Consider the following 15,918-nt stretch of genomic DNA (forward strand, 5'->3'; position numbering starts at 1 on the left):
CCTCCTGAGTAGCTGGGATTACAGGCATGTGCCACCACGCCCCACTAATTTTTGTATTTTTAGTAGAGACAAGGTTTCACCATGTTGGTCAGGCTGGTCTCGAATTCCTGACCTCATGATCCGCCTGCCTCGGCCTCCCAAAGTGCCGTGATTACAGGCTTGAGCCACCACACCCAGCCTGGCCTTTAGTTCTTTTACAGAATCTTTTAAGAAATGCTATATCACTGATATTCTAGACAAAGATCATAATATAATGTATGAAAAAATACAATCTCAAGTACTCTGACTTGAAAAGCGATTGAGAAGCATCATATTCAAATATGAGAAAGTTTTAGGTGATTCCTCTTCCAATTAATGTCATTATGTTTCCTTTATATGCATGAAAATGTATATATGTGTGCATAGATGTATAGTTTTCTCTATGAGTATGCACAGTACATGATAAAACATAGTCTAAAAGAGCTCTTTTTTTCTTTTTTTTTTTTTGAGACGGTGTCTCTCTCTGTTATCCAGGCTGGAGTACAGCATCATGATCTCGGCTTACTGCGACCTCTGCCTCCTGGGTTCAAGCGATTCTCCTGGCTCAGCCTCCCAGTATAATCCCAGTAGCTGGGATTGTAGGCACCCGCCACCATGCCTAGCTAACTTTTGTATTTTTGTAGGGATGGGGTTTCATCATGTTGGCCAGGCTGCTCTCAAACTCCTGACCTCCAGTGATCCTCCCACCTCAGCCTCCCAAAGTGCTGGGATTACAGGTGTGAGCTACCACATCCAACCATCAAAGAGCTCTTTTAATAAGTAAATATTCAATATTCTAAGAGTTTTGGACTATATGCTCTTTTTTTTTCTTTCTTGATGGTTCACAAAGTAATACTGCATTCCCGGGTTGGCAGAGTCTTAGGTTCCATGAAATGTGGATTCTACTTTGCCTCAGCTAACCTGACTCTTGTGAGAGTTTAAACCTTTCCAGCAAGGCCACAATGCAGCTAGCCACCACATGATAGTGTGTTCCATGCTCAAAGTCATGAATTGGCCTTTTCTCAGCTTTGTTTTCCTCCACGAGTCTCTTCCTCTGACCTCCCCATTTCCTAATGCTCTCAGCATCATCGTGGCTTCTTTCTGCATTCTCTCAAACTGACTGATGCTCCTCTCCAATTATAGCATGTCTAAAATAAAAGATGGGATCAGTGGCTGGGTCCGCATCTGGACCACAGCTGTGCACGGCTGTGTGGCTTCTACCAATGACAATGAACTGATGCAGAGCATCTGTGACAGCCTGAGAGTCAGAAACCAGCCCCTCTATTGTACCTAGGATCCCAGGGTCCTTTTTTATTTTTTCCTGAGATAAGAGTCTCGCTCTGTCGCCCAGGCTGGAGAACAATGGCACAGTCTTGGCTCACTGCAACCCTGCCTCCCAGGTTCAAGCAATTCTCCTGCCTCAGCCATCTGAGTAGCTGGGACTACAGGCACATACCACCACACCCAACTAATTTCTTTATGTATTTTTTGTATATGAGACCAGGTGTTTTGTTTTGTTTTTGTTTTTGTTTTTGAGACACCGGGTCTCACCATGTTGGCCAGGCTGGTCTCAAACTCCTGGCCTCAAGCAAATCACCATCCTCAGCCTCCAAAAGTACTAGGATTATAGGCATGAGCCACTGGCTCTCAGGGTTCTTAGGTAAGTCATGAAAACAGAGAAAGTGATAAGACATCCACGTGATAAGCAGCCCCAATTCTGCCTTTCAACAAGATTTCCTTCTCTTCTTGTCTGCCTTCTTAGGGCCTGAGCTCTGAGTTCCTTGCGTGATCTTACATGAATTGACTAGACATGAAAACAATTACTTTGCAGCCAGATAGAGCAAATCGAGAGGGAATCAAAACATGAGCCTAGTGGTTGATGTCACGGAAGTTTATGCGAGGAGCTGTGTATTTCACAGGGAGCGACAATGGCTGAGCCCACCGGCCTGGCCTCCTGAAGCCAGCCCCAGCCTGGAAGGAGAGAGAGCCCCTTCTCCCTGTTTGGGCATCAGATAATCAGAAAGTCCTGCTGCCAGGATGACCTTCAGGAACTTGAGGATCAATGAGATGGCGGCTCCTGCACAATGGGGTTGCTTTTAAACAGAGGTGACCATTAAACACTCACTGAATGAGAAAGTCATGCATAAGGATGCGGATTTTGGGATCAGCGTGTGAGAACAAGTAACTTGTAGATTTTTCATTTATTGTTTTCAATGGTAGGGGCCAGGGAGAGGAGTTGTGGTGTTTGTTTGGTCCATCTGTCTTCCCTATGAGCATGTCAGTTCCAGGGTAGGAAGACAATGGTGACACTGTTCAGCCTGGAATCCCCAGCACCTAAGGAAATAAATCCCACCTGGTGTGGTGGCTCACACCTTTAATACCAGCACTTTGGGAGGCCGAGGTGGGTGGATCATGAGGTCAGGAGTTCAAGACCAGCCTGGCCAACACACTGAAACCCCATCTCTACTAAAAATACAAAAATTAGCAGGGCATAGTGGCATGCGCCTGTAGTCCCAGCTACCCGGGAGGCTGAGTCAAGAAAATTGCTTGAACCTGGGAGGTAGAGGTTGCAGTGAGCTGAGATTGCACTACTGCACTACAGCTTGGGCAGGAAAGCGAGACTTCATCTTAAAAGAAAAAGCAAAAAAAACTACATATGCTAGCTAATGCTTTACTATGCGCAAAGCAATGTTTGTGTATAAAAGTTTAAAGTGCACACAGCCCGAATAACAGGTCTGGGAACCCTTGGGGGCAGGAGGCCACAAATCCCTTAGGTGTCAAGGAAGAGGCACAGCAGAGCCTTGGCTTCTTGGAGTCGAAGGCTGAACCACAACATCCCCCACGACACCCCCACACCAGTGGAAGTACCACGGCTTTCCAGACCTGACCTGTGACAGGGACCCTACTGCCAATCGATTAAAAGGGTGGTGTCTCTTTCCAGAGAATTGCTACCCAGGAGCTCTAGCTTTGTCTCTGAAGCCTCATCGATATTTTCCCTCTTATGTAGAAGCAGCGTTCAGGTCCTCCCAACCCTTCCCTGCTTGCTCCTAAAAATCACTTTTTCCAACCGTTCGTCCTCTGACCGAGCTCAGGTCCTTGCCACCCACTAGCTCTCTGCACTCCGTTCTCCACTCTCAACACGCTGTCGCAGAGTGTGCTGAGGCTTGAGTGTTCTGACAAGAGCGGGAAGTCTTGGCCCTCCCTGTTTCCTGTGGGCGCAATGGTTCCGTCTGCACACAGGGCTCATTTCTCTCACTCTGTGTCTCATGCTCCTTCTTCAGTTTGGAAAATACCAAAAAGAACAAAGGAGAAAGAAAAGTCACCCATATAACCCACCATTCCCTCATTCCCTCCCACCTACCCGCCCACCTGCATATAAGGTAAAAAGTAGGCTGGGTGTGATAGCTCACACCTATAATCCCAGCACTTTGCGAGAGCAAGGTGGGAGGATTGCTTGAGTCCAGGAGTTCGAGACGAGCCTGGGCAATATAGCGAGACCCCAGTCTCTACAAAAGAATAAATGTTTAAAAACTAGCCAAGCGGGCCAGGCACGGTGGCTCACGCCTGTAATCCCAGCACTTTGGGAGGCCAAGGTGGGTGGATCACGAGGTCAAGAGATCGAGACCATCCCGGCCAACATGGTGAAACCTTGTCTCTACCAAATACAAAAAAAATTAGCCGGGCATGGTGGCACATGCCTATAATCCCAGCTACTTGGGAGGCTGAGACAGGAGAATTGTTTGAACCCAGGAGGCAGAGGTTACGGTGAGCTGAGAGTGTGCCATTGCACTCCAGCCTGGGTAACAAGAGCGAAACTTCGTCTCAAAAAAAAAACAAACTAGCCAAGCATGATGGCATGTGCCTGTAGTCACAGCTATTTGGGAGGCTGAGGCAGGAGGATCACTTCAGTCCAGGAGGTAGAGGCTGCAGCCAGCCAAGATCACACCACCGCACTCCAGGCTGGGCAACAGAGCAAGATCGTGTCTCAAAAAATAAAATAAAATAAAACATAAAATAAAATAAAATTGAAGTAAAAAATAAAATCCTCCTTTTATTTTCACCAACAGAGGTAACCACTGCAGACAGCTTGGGTATTTCCTCCGAAAATGTTTTACTGTCATATGCAAACATGTACCAATATGGATGTACGCATACGCATATATACACTTACATACACACACATACATTTATCTCTCCATAAACACACCCAAATGTATGTACACATATATACATATAATTTCTAATTGTTTAATGTTTCATGTATTTCTGTATATCTGCTTACATAAATGTAAATTTATAAGTATAGATAAAATTATGTGAACTACAATTACATTAATTACATAATTACTAAACTATCCGATCATATTTTATTACATACATCTTACTCTGGAATGTGTCTTTTTTGCTTTAGCGGCATATCATAGATGCCCTCCCAAAGGGCTTCACATCACTTTCCCTCTTCCTTCTTTGTTGTGTCTGTGGTGCTCCATTGTGGAGTTAAAATTGGCCAGTCCCCTCCTGAAGGACTTTGAGGATGTTTCTGACCTTTTGCATCGTCTGATGCTCTAACAACTGTTCTTTCTTTTTTTTTCTTTGAGATGGAGTCTTGCTCTGTCGTCTGTTCCCCAAGCTAGAGTGCAGTGGTGTGGTCTTGGCTAACTGCAACCTCTGCCTCTCAGGCTCAAGCAACCCTTTTGCCTCAGCCTCCCAAGTAGCTGGGATTACAGGTGCGTGCCACCACATCTGGCTAATTTTTGTATTTTTTTTTTTTTTGAGACGGAGTTTCGCTCTTGTTACCCAGACTGGAGCGCAATGGTGTGATCTCAGCTCACTGCAAGCTCTGCCTCCTGGGTTCAAGCAATTCTCCTGCCTCAGCCTCCTGAGCAGCTGGGACTATAAGTGCATGCCACCATGCCCAGCTAATTTTTGTATTTTTAGTAGAGACAGGGTTTCACCATGTTGACCAGGATGGTCTCAATCTCTTGACCTCGTGATCTACCCGCCTCGGCCTCTCAAAGTGCTGGGATTATAGGCATGAGCCACCGTGCCTGGCCTTTTTTTTTTTTTTTTTTTAAATAGAGATGAGGTCTTGCTTTGTTGCCCAGGCTGATCTCAAACCCTTAGGCTCAAGCGATCCTCTCACCTCGGCCTCCCAAAGTGCTGGGATTGTAGGTGTGAGCCACCGACCCAGCCTCTAATGACTATTCTTAGGCACCTATCTTTTAGCACCAAGGAAAGTATTTTTACAGGATCCATTCCAAGAAGTACAAGCTGGGTCATAGGGTGTGTGCATGTTTCACATTGATAGATATTGCCAAATTACACTCCTGAAAGCATTCTCCAGATTTCACTTCCATTACCAGTGAGTTGTAATTCTTTTTTCCCCCCAAATCTGATAGGTGATAAATGGCACCTCACTGGTATCTTCCCCCAGTATTTGAGGCCTTCCTGGGTGCTAACACACCAGCCATATCCTCAGAGAGACAGGTGGGACAGTGGTTCATCACAGGAGCCCTGGTGTCCGACGGCCAGGATTCTAGCACGCATCTGCCTCTTATCAACTTGTGCCTCTATTTCATCTATCAAATGAGCAAACTCATAGTGCTGGCATGACATATGAAGGGTACATGTAAAGCGCTTAGCACAGAAGCTTTGCCCCATCCTAAATGTAAGCAAGTCCTTGAAATTCTACCTCCTCTACAGAACCCACTTCTCACAACTCTCCCAACCACCAGTTTCTCTGTGTCCTCCACTATTCTTTGCCTTCTGTCTCCAATTTACAGGGCCTTTTGCTTTCCTCCATAATCCTTTTGATCCTCCTGACCACATTCTTTTCCTCACCATGGCGACCCACGGCACATCCCCGTCCCTCTGTTGTGACCCACACCTCACTGGGCTCTTGCCCCCTCAGGCAGCTCTTGAGCCCACCTAGCTTACCCAAGCATTCTGGTGAATGCCTTGCTGACAGCTCAACACGCAATGCTCATGACGTTCACCCATCTGCCTGCCCACTAAGCCAGTGGAGAAACTGGTAGAACTTCAACGCAGCATCTTCCTCCTTCCAGTATTTCCTCGCAAGTACACACAAACTACTATTCTAGGAACATGCCCCAGGACTGGCAGTAAATGAACAAGTCTTGGTTTGAAGTGTTTTCCCTCTTTACTATTTGAAAATACAAAGGAAAACTTCCCTAGTCTTTTGCTATCATTTCCCTTCCTGACGTTCTTCCAAAATACGGCTCAGCAAATCTGCTGTTTCTTCTACTGGTCTTCAGGCATCTGATTCGTCAGGGACAGGAGCACTGTTGCTCAGCAGTGCCAGCCAGGGCTTGCATTACTCCTTGGTGGTTTCTGGAAATGACTTAATCCTATCTCCTGGTTTCCACAGCTTAGGCTGCACTTCCATAAATAAAGATGTGCAATGACATTTGGACCTGGTGCCATCCAATTGCTAACCTACAACCCCAAATCCAGAGCTCAGAAGCAAAAGGCTTCCGACAATTATCCCTGGAATAGGCTCTGCTGGCCAGCAGAAGAGGTCAGCAGTGGTACTAAACAGTATCAAAATGACTTTATGATAATTTGTCAGCTGGGTACAGTGACCTTTCATTCCATGTTTATTTGGAAATGACCTTTAAGCAGCAATCAGCCAAAATTAAATGCTCCAAAGGAATAAATTAGATAATGCAGATGTTCCCCAGTGGTCAGTTATGCCTAAGGAATATAGTGGAAAATAAGAGCAGCTCTGCCCAGGGATGCCACGGGCCAGTCTGTCCATTACACTGATAAGTGAATACAGAGTTCTTGCAACTTCTGTCAATCAGAGCATTGAGAACCTGAAGCCAGAGTGACCTAGGCCAGAAACATGATTATTTTCAAAATTGAATCCAAACTAGCTGATATTTCACTGATTCTGTTTGAAGCACAGGTAACTGAGTTATTTGGATGCCCAACAAGTGATTTACCATCTCAGGGAGAAAGAGTCCCTAAGATTCGAGTTTGCTGTGGCTTGCTGGGCTCCACATGCCCCATCCCAGCCTCGTTCCAATGGAAGACATCACTCATTTGTGCCGACTGACTCATTATGAGCATCTCCCACATTCTGGGTTCTTTGCTAAATCCTGGAGAAAATTCCACCCCTCAAGGTCAAAGGCAGAGTCAGGGCCTGCAGGAGGCATGGCCTCTCCACTGTGCCAATGTCTCTTTTCTGCTTGCATTTTCTACTGTGCAGGCTCTATTCTTTCTTCCCCACTCAATCTCCCATTTTCCTCTCTCTCTCTCTCTCTTTTTATTTTTGAGATGGAGTCTCGCTCTTGTCGCCCAGGCTGGAGTGCAGTGGCACAATCTCGGCTCACTACAACCTCTGCTTGCCAGGTTCAAGTGATTCTCCCACCTCAGCCCCCTGAGTAGCTGGGATTACAGGCATCCACTACCACGCCTGACTAATTTTTATACTTTTAGTAGAGATGGGGTTTTGTCATGTTGCCCAGGCTGGTCTCAAACTCCAGACCTTAGGTGATCCTCCCACCTTGGCCTCCCAAAGTGCTGGGATTATAGGCGTGAGCCACCGTGCCCAGCCCCATTTTCCTCTTTCTTGCTTATATTTAATTTTACCAATGATGGCACTCCCAGGTAGCACCAACGGGTGATGCTCAGAGCTTAACAAATCACTCTCCCTAAAGTAGAAAGCATCTGAAAGGAGAACTTCAGCACCAAGGACTTTGGCCTCCTCTGCCACCTGCTTAGTGAATCTTAGAATCTCTTGGATCCCAATCCCAGGGTAAGGATCTCTTTCCTGCCCAAGGAGATCCATTAGCAGGAGCCATGAGAGGAGATCCACCAAAGAGACTGTGTGCTTTCCTCCTGCAACAGCAGTTTCCACAGCCTCCCCTGGTCACCTCTACTGCCCCATAACACCTATCACTGCTTCCAAAGCAAAGGCTGCTACACAAAAGGGCTTACATTGGGCCAGGCGCAGTGGCTCATGCCTGTAATCCCAGCATTTTGGGAGGCTGAGGCAGTTGGATCACCTGAGGTCAGGAGTTCAACACCAGACTGACCAACATGGCGAAACCCTGTCTCTACTAAAAATACAAAAATTAGGTGGACATGGTGGTGGGCACCTGTAATCCCAGCTACTGGGGAGGCTGAGGCAGGAGAATCATCTGAACCTGGGAGGTGGAGGTTGCAGTGAGCTAAGATCATGCCACTACACTCCAGCCTGGGTGACAGAGTGAGACTCTATCTTAAAAAAAAAAAAAAAAGCCTTACATGGGAGACATATGAGGTCAGAGCCCAACCCCTGATGCCAAAGACAGCCTGATTCGACCTCCAGCTCCCTTAGAACAGCAGTGGGAAGGCAGGGAAGGGGACGGAAATGAAACTATAGCATGTGCAGTGATGGGAGCTGCCTGGAAATCTCAGCCCCAGTTCAGGTTTGAAGCTTCACTAACTCACTGAGCCAAGTCACGTCACCCTCTGCTTCTTATAATGGATGGAACCCAAGAGAATCCTAAGCTGCAAAAAGTCTGTGATCATAGTATACTCTAGAATTGAAAACAGAGACTCAAACAAATCCTTGTACATAAATGTTCACGCCAGTACTATTCACAGCAGGCACAAGGTAGAGGCAACCCAAATGTCCATCAACTGATGAATGGAAACACACAATGGGATATATCCATACAATAGAATATTATTATTCAGCCATGAAAAGACATGAAGTGCTGATCCACGCCTCAATGCAGATGAACCTCCAGAACAATATGCTCAGTGAAAGAAGCCAGACAGAAAATGCCACATATTGTACAATTCCATTTATAAGAAACAGCCAGAATAGGTAATGTTATAGAAAGAGAAAGCAGATCGGGATGGGTTCGATGGCTCAATCCTGTAATACCAGCACTTTGGGAGGCCAAGGTGGGTGGATCAGCTGAGTTCAAGAGCAGCGCGGCCAACGTGGTGAAACCCCATCTCTACAAAAATACAAAAATTAGCCAGGCATGATGGGGGGGGTGCCTGTAATCCCAGCGACTCAGGAGGCTGAGGCAGAAGAATTGCTTGAACCCGGGAGGTGGAGGTTGCAGTGAACCAAGATTCACTCCACCCTGGGTGACAGAGCAAGACTCTGTCTCCATTTCTAAAAAAAAGAAGAGAGAGAAAGCAGATTGGTGGTTGTCTTTAGGGCTGCTGGACTGGGGAATAGGTAATGAGGTAATGGTTGTTTTATGGGTATAGGGTTTTATTTTGTATTTCCTAAAATTTTTTTGAAAAGACATCTAGGTGGTAGTGATACAACATTGTGAATATACCAAATGCTACCGAATTGTTCAATTAAAATGGTTAATTTTATGTTATGTGAATTTCACCTTAATTTATTATTATTATTAATTTATAACTTTATTTTAGACACAGGGTCTAGCTCCGTCACCCAGGATGGAATGCAGTGGTGCAATCACAGCTCATTGTGGCCTTAAACTCCTGGGCTCAAGGTTAGAGGCATCAGCCACGGACCTTGCCCCCTCACTTCAATTTTTTTTTTAAGACTGGTGAGTAGGCTTACAATAGCTGGCTCCAATTAAGTTTCTGCAGGAGCCTGACCTGGGAAGGATTCTAAGAGGGGCCCCTCCCTCTATTTTTATTCTGGAATCCCTGATACCACTTTCCCCCCTCAAACATAGCTAAATTAAATTCTTTTCTGTTTCTCTAGCAGAATTATATGTTTATTTGTTTACTATCTCCCCCAAAAGACTATAACTCCAAGAGGACAGTGACTGTCTAGCCATGGGTGGGCAGTCAATAAATATTTGTGAATGAATAAGTGAATAAAACTATAAGATGATCCTGGTTACAGTTTTTTCCTTTTTAAGAAAACGTAGGCCAGGCATGGTGGCTCATGCCTGTAATCCAAGCACTTTGGAGGCCAAGGCGGGTGGATCACCTGAGGTCGGGAGTTCAAGACCAGCCTGACCAACACGGTGAAACCCCATCTAAAAAAAAAAAAAAAAGAAAATGTAAAAACTAGAAGTGTGTTGGTGGGGATGCAAAATGATGCAGCTGCTATAGAAAACTAGATGGAGGTTCTCAAAAAATTACAAATAGAATTGCCATAAGATCTACCAATCACACTTCTGGACATATCCTCAAAAGAATTGAAAACAGGATCTCGAAGAGATAGTTGCACACCTTGGTTGCAGCATTGTTCACAATAGCCAAGAGGAAGAAGCAACCTAAATGTCCATCCATGGATGAATGGATAAAGAAAATGTGGTCTATGCTTACTTCTCAGCCTTGAAAAGGAGGAAAATCGTCTTATGCTACACTATAGAAAAACCTTGAGAACATTATGCCAAAGTGAAATAAGCCAGTCACAGAAGAATAAATAACTACACGATGTGCCGCTTATATCGAGGTATCTAAAGCAATTCAATTTGTAGAAACAGAAAGTAGGATGGCGGTTGCCAGGGGCTGGGCTTAAGAGGGGGAAAGGGAGAGTTATTTGTTGGATATAGCGTTTCAGTTTCGTAATATAAACCATCCTAGAGGTCTTTTGCATATGATGTACATATATTTACCATTACTGTACTACATACTTAAAAACAGTTAAGATGGTAAATTATACATTATGTGTTTATACCACAATTTTATGAGGCTATAGACACGCATATGCATGAACATATAATTATACATCTTTAATTTTTTTGTTTTCATAAACAAGCCTGTGAGAGGGTAGCTGAACCCGTGAGAGCTCTGCTGCCTGGGTTTGAGTAGGGACTATCCTTGCTGGGGAGGCTCTGGACAGCGGTGCCCTTGAGGAGCTCTGGGCTCCACATCCTGTCTCCTGGAACCCATCGCACAGATTGGAAAAGCTTATACGGCTAGATGGAGTTGCAGGGGGACCATTAGAATAGGCTCATGAAACAAGAGTTCTCAACAAGAAAAGTCAGCTAAAATGCTCTTTGTCAAGAACTGGGCTGTACAAAACTCAGTCCAGAAAATGTCAAGATCAACTACGAAGTGGGTCTCTCCTGGAAGGCAGTGCTCCTCCCCCTACCCCAGGAACTGGGTTGGAGCCATGGGGGGAAGGGTGGGTGCTAACCTGTACTGTTTGAAACTTACTTACTTACTTTTTTTGTTTGTTTTTAAGTGAAAACAACTTTATTAAGAAAGCAAAGGAATAAAGAATGGCTACTCCATCGGCAGAGCAGCCTGCAACTTTCAAAGGAAGGGAGAAAGAAGGAGTGAACTGGGCCCAGCTAAACATGAGTACAAGATTTGGTAAACTACAACTCACAGGCTAAGTCTAGCTGTTTTTATAAATAAAGTGATATTGGGGCTGGGCATGCTGACTCACTTCTGTAATCCCAGCACTTTGTGATGCTGAGACAGACAGATCCCTTAAGGTCAGGAGTTTGAGATCAGCCTGGCCAACATGGTGAAATCTCATCTCTACTAAAAATATAAAAAATTAGCCAGCCATGGTGGCAGGTACCTGTAATCCCAGCTACTAGGGAGACTAAGCCAGGAGAATCACTTGAACCTGGGAGGCAGAGGTTGCAGTGAGCCAAGATTGCACCTCTGTACTCCAGTCTGGGCAATAAAGCGAGACTCAGTCTCGAAAAAAAAAAAAGCCATGGTCAGTCATTGATGCATTGATGTATCATCTATGGCTGTTTTTTCTGCAATAGGAGCGCTGAAAAGTTGTGATAGATGCTGTTTGGTCCACAAAGCAGAAGATATTTACTCTCGGCCATTTACAGAAGTTTGTCAACGCCTGATCTAGGGAAAGAAAACAGAGTCCTACTGTGTCGGGAAGGGCGTAATGCTTCACACCTTATTCAAGGGCCAGTAAAGCCCCTACTCCCTTTTGTTTTCTCCTGCTGTTCTGCATCCTAGCGCAATCAGGTCCCAATTGTGTATGAAGTGGCATGGAAAATCCCCAGCTGCAGTTAATGCAAAAGCATTTATAATTGGTTTCAGATGCTAATAGGAATCATCTCTCTCTACTTCCCCCAGCAGATTTACCTTCTTAATCATGTGACTTACCGTAATGTCAAGATGCATCTGCACTCCCAGAGCACTCCCTTCGCCCACCAGCTGCCAGGCGGGAAGGCAGGGGTGAATACAGAAGTGATCTAAACGGGGTGGCACACCAAAAAACAGGGGGCATTACCCTGTGAGGAGGGAGGCATGGGGCCCAGCCAAAGCTGCAATACAAATAAGAAACAAGGGTTGTCTCTAGAAGGGTTACTTTTAAACTTCTTCAGTTGGAGAACCTGTTGAAAAACTGACATAAATTATAGATATTCTCCCCTGAAAATACAAATGTGTGTGCGTGTGTGTGTGTGTATCCCAGCTTTGTATATACATTCAGGAGAGTTCACAACCCTTAATTCAAACAAGATCTTAGTGGCCTAATATTAAAGTATCTTTTTTTTTTTTTTTTTTTTTGAGACAAAGTCTTGCTCTGTTGCCCAGGCTGGAGTGCAGTGGTGCAATCTCAGCTCACTGCAACCTCCACCTCTGGGGTCCAGCAATTCTCCCTGCCTCAGTCTCTCCAGTAGCTGGGATTACAGGCACCCGCCACCATGACTGGCTAATTTTTGTAATTTTAGTAGAGACGGGGTTTCACCATGTTGGCCAGGCTGGTCTTGAACTCCTGACCTCAGGTGATCTGCCCACCTTGGCCCCTCAAAGTGCTGGGATTACAGGCATGAGCCACTGGTCCCGGCCATATTAAAGTATCTTAAAGGAGGACTGCTCTACCATTTTCACAGCCTCCCTCTGTCCATCATGCCAGCTCCTGGGGTTACTTGCAGAGCTCTGCAGCCTGCTGACAGCACTGTGGTGGTGGGCAGATCAGGGGAGGACTCTATACGCTTCTCCAGCTAGTGCCAGGGAGAGGCATGGGAGGGGTTGAAACTAACTCCATCCAAAGACTCTAAAGATGGGTAGGGTCGATCTGCCTCTCAGGAGATGCTAAAGACTACTTTTTGTGAGTTGTGGGCCATGGCCTTAAAATTTAAGAAGTTTACAAACAAGGCAGAGAAACCATAGAACATCAAGTACTACAAGAGCTAATCAAAGGAAGAGAGAGAGAAATGGCTGGGTGCAGTAGCTCACGCCTGTAATCCCAACACTTTGAGAGGCTGAGGTAGACAAATAGCTTCAGCCTAGGAGTTTGACACTAGCCTGGGCAATATGGCAAGACCCTGTTTCTACTAAAAATGCAAAAATTAGCCAGGCATGGTGGCACACATCTGTAGTCCCAGCTATTTGGGAGGTTGAGGTGGGAAGATCACTTGACCCCAGGAGGTCAAGGTTGCAGTGAGATGCGATCAAGTTACCATACTCCAGCGTGGGTGACGAGCAAGACCCTATCTCAAAAAAAAAAAAAAAAAAAAAGGAGAGAGGAAGAAGACAGAGAGGTAAATAGAAGATCTGTGCCAATGCAGTCAACAAGAAATTGCCAACTAAGTCATCTCTAACCTTTTATAGAACAAAAGAAGTGTGAAAAGTGGAAGAGTTCTCTTCAAAGTTTCCTTTTCTGTTAAAGAATAAATTATAAGTGTTAGAAATAATAGTTTGTTTTAAAAACTTTCTTCAAAGCCTTCTTGCTTTTTGCTAGTAACTCTGTGTTAAGCCCTATCCTATGCAGCTGTTAGACATGCTTACAGGCACGTAGTACATTCTATGTCCTTGTACTTTAATCAAGATATCTGTGCTGGACGTGCTCACAGGCATGTCCCAGCTCACAGCCTATGCCCCTTCCTTATTTGGACTTCCTTTTTGTTCTCCATTTCTTTTACCTGTTTAGAAAAGTTTCAAGTTGTTAGCCAATTGGGTTTTAGTTTAGACTGTGAGGTCTGGCTCCAGCCAATGGAGATCAGACACAGCAGTAAGGATGACCCCCAAATGCATAAGGGATAAATATGTCTGCTTTTTCTTTGTTCATTGTACTTCTGTGTGGCAAGATGGCTGGCGAGGGTACCCTTCCTGCAGAAAGTAAAAGTTGCCTTGCTGAGAGATCCTTTGTCTCAGTGCTGATTGTTCTTTGTGGCACTGAGCATCTGTTTCCAATAAGAAGGTATAAGTATTTCTTTCACATAATGACCAAGAAAGAAATATAGACACATATGATGAATTCAGGGGTGGGGGAGATGGCTTCAGCCCAAGTGGCCCCAGAAGGCTTTCTAGAGAAGGAAGCACGATGGCCTGGGTCTCAGGGTGAGCAATACACCACCTGTGGCCACTCAAGATGGTCAGCATCCATCAACCCTGTCAGGGGTTCCAAAGCACCCCTGTCAGAAGTTGTTCTGCATGGGTCCCCCAGCCTCTTCTCCATCAGAGCTTTCCAAAGGCAAAAGAGCAGGGGCAGCTGCCATAGAACCAGTCAGTGAGCTCTGAACCTCCTCTAGGCCCAGCTACTTACAAGTGGGTTTTTGGTTAATCCTCAAATAACCCCATAGTGTAAGTTTAATCCCTATTCCTAGAACAACACCCAGCATATAACAAGTTCTCTGGAAATCAGTATTTGTATATTCATTATGTTTTTATTACATTGAATAACTCCTTATCTTACAGATGTGAAAGGGGCAGAGGTGCTAGATTTAGCAAACAAATAAATAAATAAGCAAACAGGACACTTAATTAAATTTAAGATTAAATAACACTTTTTTAGTATAATCATTGGGACACTGGGTATGCATATTTTACTTAGGAACCCTAGGAAGCAGAAGATAGGGTGAGGAGTTGCAGCTCAAAGAGGTTTTGAATCTGCCTAAGGCCATCATGGCTAGGAAATGCCAAAAATGAATTCAAGCCCTGGTAGTCAAGCTCTAGAGCAAGCTCTAGGCCTCTACATTCTACCAGGCTGCTTATCCCTTCTTGCCACTCCCATAGCCCTTTGACTACATCACTATAAACACATTTAATATGTTGCAAAAAGGCAGTTGACAGTGTACATGTTGATTTCCTCCCTTAGAAGATAAACTCTAATTCTCTATAACTGCTTGGGATGGAGGCAGCTAATTGTCTATGGGAGTTCACTCTTTTCTTCATCCTCCATTAAAGACACTCCAGTTCTTAGCTGGGCACATGGCTACTGGGATAAAGACTGTATTTCCCAGTATCCTTTGTAGCTACACATGGTCATGTGATCAAGCGCTAACCAGGAAGTACCCTAAAAGGAGGAAGCATGCCCTTGTCTGCTTCCGCTCTCCTGCTGGCTGGGATACAGTGTAATGGCCGCTGCTACAGCAGCCCCTCTTGGACCACAAGGGACTTTGGGGGTGAAAGCAACATCCACTAGAACAATAAAACAGGAGAATCCTGGGTCACTGACAGAATGAAGCTATAGACATACATATGCATGAATGAATATCAGCCCCTGGACTACCTGTAGGCTTTTTTCTAATTTAAGCCACTGTTATTTGGGGCTTTCTACTACTTGGAGTTGAATATAAGTTACACATGGCCTCAGCACCTAGCGTAGCCTGAAAGGAACTCAGGGAAGGTTTGCTGAAAGGATACCATCTTATACATAACAACACCTTGCATTCTAGATTCTGGCTCAAGAACTCCCACTTCTCCCTAACCTCATATAAAACCTCTATTAAAATACATGGTCAGAAAACTCACAAAATCCTTGACCTAAATACATCTGTATGTGATTTGATACTTCTGTGTGGAAAGGGAAGATACCTGGAAAAAGAGTGTTTTCTTTCTCTTAGGTATTCCCCAGACACAGATTTCAATAGTGGTGCAAGGCTGACCTAAGAGTTATTAATGATATGCTATTGGACTCAATGAGCTAAAATTACAGCAACATGGAAAATCAGAAGACTTCCTGCTATTATGTAAATGTACCACCATTTGGGAAAATAACTCAATATGAGATTC

Source organism: Callithrix jacchus, chromosome 5, assembly GCF_049354715.1.
Source record: "Callithrix jacchus isolate 240 chromosome 5, calJac240_pri, whole genome shotgun sequence".
Classification (NCBI taxonomy): domain Eukaryota; kingdom Metazoa; phylum Chordata; class Mammalia; order Primates; family Cebidae; genus Callithrix; species Callithrix jacchus.